Source organism: Cibotium barometz, chromosome 31 (genome assembly GCF_041138505.1).
Source record: "Cibotium barometz isolate CiBa-2024 chromosome 31, ASM4113850v1, whole genome shotgun sequence".
Lineage (NCBI taxonomy): Eukaryota > Viridiplantae > Streptophyta > Polypodiopsida > Cyatheales > Cibotiaceae > Cibotium > Cibotium barometz.
Window position 1 is genome coordinate 22,103,971 of NC_141076.1, and position 6,524 is coordinate 22,110,494.

The following is a 6,524-nucleotide window of genomic DNA, read 5'->3' on the forward strand; positions in this document are numbered from 1 at the left end:
TTCCATAGTTCCTAGCTCATAGTAACTGGCAATATATTCGCATATCAAAAATGGGATCTCCGTTGAAGATCAACAAGATCAACCAATCGATCCATATAAAAGAGCCATGGACTCATCCGTTGAGGACTAGCAAGGTCAATCAACCAGATCCATGCCCGAATTCAGAAAACAACTCTTACTCCTTGTTCCAATATCTTCCACGACACACGTTTGGGTATCGTCGGGTGACCCAGAGCCCGAGCACTGTATGGTCAGCACCCTCTCTAGGATCCTTCGCAGGTGACCTAGCGCTTCACTCATAGGCCGCTTCCTTGGTCCCTCATCCACCGTACCAAAAGCTCACCATTTTAATTGAACCGAGGCTGGTCAAGACCTCGGCCGACCTTGCTATGCGAGACGTCTTTATATGACTCTCCATCAGCTATTGCAACTTTATCAGATTAGGTCTCCACAACCTCATTCACAAGATGGTCAAAATGCTTCCAGCATTCTTGGCATAAAACAATCATTTGAAAACAGTTCAAAAAATACAGTTTCTATAACAAACTCTCGTCTTTCCACATTGCTCCACATCAAACCACATTAATTAATTCCACAACCATTTCATAAGTATTCCTATTCTCATCCACTCACATCATTTTCATCTCATCACATCTTTCCTCAATTTATCCTCATCATATCTCATCCACTCGTATCTACCCATATCCATATCCACATCTCATCACATCACATTCATTCACATCTCATCCATTCAGACCACATCACATTCACTCACATCTCATCCATTCAGACCACATCACATCTCATTCATTTTACCTCACATCACATTCATTCACATCTATCCCGATTCACATCCCATCACATCACATTCATTCATATCCATCACATTCACTTTCATTCATATCCATCTTATTTATTCTCATCACCATTATATCACATCACTTCTATCCACATCATATCTCATTCATACACATCTTATCTCATTCATCCACATCCATCCAATCGTTCACATGTACAACTACTCGCATCTATCCATACATTCATATCTATCACTTCACATCCACATATATTTATGTCACATCTCATCTCTTTACATCACATCACATTCTTTCACATACACATCTATATCCATTCTTTCACATACATCCACATCCATTCTTTCACATACTCATTCACATCCATTCTTCTCATACACATTCACATCATTTCTTCACATACACATCCTTATCCATTCTTTCACATACTTATTCACATCCATTCTTCACATACACATTCACTCACATCTCATATCATTCATTTACATTGTGATTCACATGACATCACATCTCATCCATTCATTCACATTTATCTGATTCACATCACATCTCATCACATCTATTCACCTTACATCTCATCACCTCTATTCACATCACATCCATCCATCCATTCTTCTCATCTATCTAATTTCCATCATATCTCATCACATCTATTCACCTCATATTCTCATCACTTCTATTCACATCACATCCATCCATCCATTCGCATCTATCTAATTCACATCACATCCATCCATCCAATCATCATCTATCTAATTCACATCTTATCTCATCACATCTATTCACCTCATATTCTTATCACTTCTATTCACATCAGATCTATCCAATCATCTATCTAATTCACATCTTATCTCATCACATCTATTCACCTCATATTCTCATCACTTCTATTTACATCACATCTATCCAATCACTTCTATTCACATCACATCTATTCATCTCACATCTCATCACCTCTATTCACATCACACCCATCCATCCAATCATCTATCCGATTCACATCTTATCTCATCACATCTATTCGCCTCACATCTCATCACCTCTATTCACATCACACGCATCCATCCATTCACATCTATCTAATTCACATCACATCCATCCATCCAATCATTATCTATCTGATTCACATCTTATCTCATCACATCTATTCACCTCATATTCTCATCACCTCTATTTACAGAATTTAAACATAGAATTTAGGAGGATTCTAATTTTTGATATAAAGATTCTTTACACATCTAGTTATGCATAATTCAATTTCAAGGAAAATAACACTTTTGAAATAAAATTAAATCCTTTATGCATCTTTCTATGCATAAATTCAATTTTAATGAGAATGACACTTTTGAAATTAAAATAAATCTTTTATGCATCTTTCTATGCATAAATTCAATTTTAATGAGAATGACACTTTTGATATAAAAATAAATCTTTTAGAATGCACAAATGGAGGGAATTACTCTTTTAGAATAACCTAATGATAAAATTTAGTTCCATAAAATTTAAGAAACATTTTCCATAACCTCCTTTGTATTGCTGACCATTTCTCAATTTTATCATTCAATTTATGACTTGAATTAATCCAATTTGAATTCTAATATTTCTAATCTACTCCATTTTCTAAAAATCAAGAGAGTAAACAATGAAAAGAGTTTAATCAATCTTTTAATTAAACTTTCTAGGATTGAGAAGGGCTGAATTGTAAAGAAGAGAAGGGGGTGGCCTTTCCATCAAGGCATAGCATCAGATTTTAATTCAACATTTTACAAAGCATAAAATTTGAGAAAACCATAGATTTAAAAATTCACAATAAGTAAGAATTAAGCTTACATAGAGCTTGTAAGCTTTCCTTTAGCTTGAGGGATTGAGGGTTCTACTCTTGTTTGCAGCAAGAGTGGCCACCAAATTCACTTGGAGAGGATTAGGCCAAAAAATAATTGAATTATTAAGAAATTCAATGTTAAATGGCTCAGGACAGAAGTAAAGCAAGAGTGCATAAATACCATTAAGCTTTTACAAAGGGGGAGGCTTCTATTTATAGGAAAAAGTGAGCCTCTAACCAAGCAAATTGATTCTAGAATTTTCCAGATCAGTTTGGTCACTTTTTGACCATTTTTAGGTCAGTTTATCTTACTTTTTGGATCTAGTTGAAACAGGAGAGAGCAGAGATGAAAATATCTCAATATTTGAGGGTCTAAAACTCATCCACACATGTGAAATAGGTGCCTCCTTCATGAGGGAAATTTCCCACACTGAGGTGTCAAAAATGCATCATTTTCTCTAAATATCTCTTCTTTTTTAACTGATATACCTTGTCCTTAGTCAACTCTTCATCTTATGTGAGTATTTACTCATTTTTTAGGGGATTTTCTTTTATTCTTCAATTTATCTCTTCCCTACATTTGGATTAATCTTATTGGTCCATAGGAACCTTAATCCAAAATTTTCAGAAAATCTGGACTCTCAGGATAAGGTCCCTTTTACCTATTTTCAATTTATTCCAATTGCACATTGGAAAGTTCTTTTTGAATTTTTGTTTCAGGGGAAATAATTTTAAACACTAGGAGAATTTTTATATCCAAAAATATCTCAATTTTGAATTACCTCCCTCTAGACATTTTCTCTCTCTAGGCCAAAACAGGGTAAAACACGATCTTTCTTTTATTTCAGCCCATATTTCACCTATGTGGATCGCTCTACCCTTATGTCATAGTCAAGCCTAGGAATTTCCCTTGAGACTAATTACATTAGTCTCAAGGGACTAATTACATAATGAGACTAATTACATTAGTCTCAGATCTTTGTAATAAAACTCGTCCTTGTAAATATTTGGAAATAAAATGATTTCAATGTTTTACTCTCCAAAATAAGCGTTATGCAAATATGAATCTTGTAATCTTAAAATTATTTTTACAATGATGGCCAGGACGATCACCCTCCACTTCCCAATGCACTTTACACTGATATCCAGGAGAAGAAGCTCTTGCTCACGCAAATGCAACCTCCCTCCTTTAAAGGAGAAGGTTCAAAGATTGAGAAGGATGCTGAAGTCTGGATTGAAGCGATGGACGATTATTTCTCTATCGCCGGTACTGGAGTAGCAAATCAGTCTATGCTTGCATGGTTTCGCCTCATCGGAGATGCTGAACTCTGGTGGAAACAGTGGTGCCGTGACAAGGGAGTCACCGAGCATTCTCAAACATGGGAAGACATCAATCAGGCCGTGAAGGAAAGATATCTTCCCCCATCCCATGAATCCATAAAGATGAATGAGTTTTTTAGTCTTAGGCATTGGAGCTTAACTCTTGAGGACTACTATTCCAAATTTATCACTCTTTGGAAGTATGCCCCAGCTATGACTACTTCCCAGCAAGTGGCTCGTTTCTACCAAGGGTTAAATGAACCCTTAGATTCTCGCCTCCTTGAAGCAATGAGGCCAAGCACATTACAGGATGCTCTTATACGAGCAAAGCCCCTTGTGAAAGAAATGAGGACTGACAAACCTAAGCATCAAAAGAGATCTTACCCTGAGGCAAATCCTAAAGATCAACCCTACAAGAAACCCCAATAGAATTTTCCCTACTACAGCAGAGGGCGACAAGGCAACTCTTTTGTCCCCCGCTTGTATGCTGCTTCTTCCAGAGAAGTCCCTCTGTGTTTTGAGTGCAATGAGCCGGGACACTTTAGGGCCAACTGTCCCAAGATGGCAACATCATTTTCCCAAGGTGGCAGAGGAAATCAAGGCCGTGGAACCCCTATCCACCAAGGTGCAAGAGGCGGTGGGCGTGGTAGAGGCCGTAGAGGAGCAGTTGCTAGGACCGCCTGTATTATAAGTGAAGAACCGACCTTGGAAATGGCTGAAGAAGAGCACGCCACCGTCCATGCAGGAGTAGAACACTAAGGTCCGAATAAACAATTTGGTGTAATCCAAACCCCAGCCACTCATCATGATAAGCCATTTCAGCTTTTGATTGATTGTGGCAGTACCCATTCATTTCTTTCTCCTAGGTGTTTGCAAAAATTAAACTTGGGTCAAAAAACAGCTAGAAGAATGACTATAGAGTTAGCCAGTGGGAAAGTAGTATCTCGCCACTCTATAGGAAACCTTGATTTTGAGCTGGATAATGAGCGAACTCATGGCCACTTTAGAGTCTTGCCATTAGAAATTTATGATGGAATCCTTGGGATGGATTGGTTAATTTCAAACAAATCTAGCATTCATTGTAACCAGGGAAGTATCACTTTTGAAAATGAGCATGGCTAAGTAATATCCTTTCAGGGGATAACAGGAAAACCTAAATCTAGGGTAGTCAAGGCAAAACATCTTCTCAAGGGAACACGTAAGGGTCAGCAAGTTTCCTTAGTCAAGCTCAACAAAGCCATTGAACCTACTAGTAAGGAGACAGAACCCTCTTAGCTCCAAGAATTCTCTGACATCTTCCCCCTGACGAGCTTACAGGGCTACCGCCTCCTTGAGAAGTCGATCATGAAATCGAGGTGATCCCTGGGGCGGCTCAACCCATCTCAAAAACGCCCTATAAAATGTCCCTTCCTGAAGAAGCCATTGAACTTAAAGAGCAACTTTCCCAACTCATTGAGCAAGGATTCGTATGCCCCAGTAGCTCTCCTTGGGGGGCACCTGTCCTTTTCCAAAAAAAGAAGGACGAAACTCTCCACCTCTGCATAGATTATCGAGGGCTGAATCAAGTCACTGTCAAGAATAAGTATCCTATCCCTCGACGAACTTCTTGACAGGCTTCATGGAGCCAAAGTCTTCTCAAAAATAGATTTGAGGTCTGGTTACTATCAAAATCACAGGCTATGTATCCCTAAGGATCCTGCTTTAAAGAAACTAATCCTCCATGAAGCTCATGATAGTCCTGCTCTACAGGACACCCAGGCTATGCAAAAACATTAAATGCCGTAAGAAGGAGCTTTCATTGGGCAAGCTTGAAAAATGATGTCCTTCGGTACTTGAAGCAATGTCTCTCATGCCAAAGGATCAAAGGTGAAAGGGTCAAGATGCTTGGGAAACTTCAACCCTTGGATATTCCCCAAATGAAGTGGGAGAGCATTAGTATGGATTTTGTCACAAGTCTCCCCATTGTTCAAGGAGGATATGATTCCATTCTGGTGGTAGTGGACTTACTTACCAAAGTAGCTCACCTTATACCATCAAAGAAGACCTTCAAAGCTTCTAATGTTGCTCGAATATTCATCAAGGAAGTCCTCAAACTTCATGGTCTCCCAAAAAGGATAGTAAGTGACCGGGATTCTACCTTCACTTCAAAGTTCTGGCAGTCCTTATTTCAAGCCCTGGGAACTCAACTTTGCTTTAGCACAGCTTATCATCTAGAGACCGATGGCCAGACTGAGGTCAATCAAGTAATTGAAGACATTCTCAGAGCATATTGTGGACGGGAACCAAGAAGGTGGATTCAATACCTTCCTCTGGTAGAATTTGCCTACAATGCATCTTATCATCAAAGCATAGGAATGTCACCATTCAAAGCACTCTATGGGCAAGAATGCATCTTATCATCAGAGCATAGGAATGTCACCATTCAAAGCACTCTATGGGCAAGAATGCTTGTCTCCTCTAAATTTCTCTGATCCGACCATAAGAGTTGAGGCATCCAGGAAAATGCTCGAAGAGATGGAGGAACAAACCAAAGCAATCCAAAAGGATATTAAAGCTGGCCAAGATCA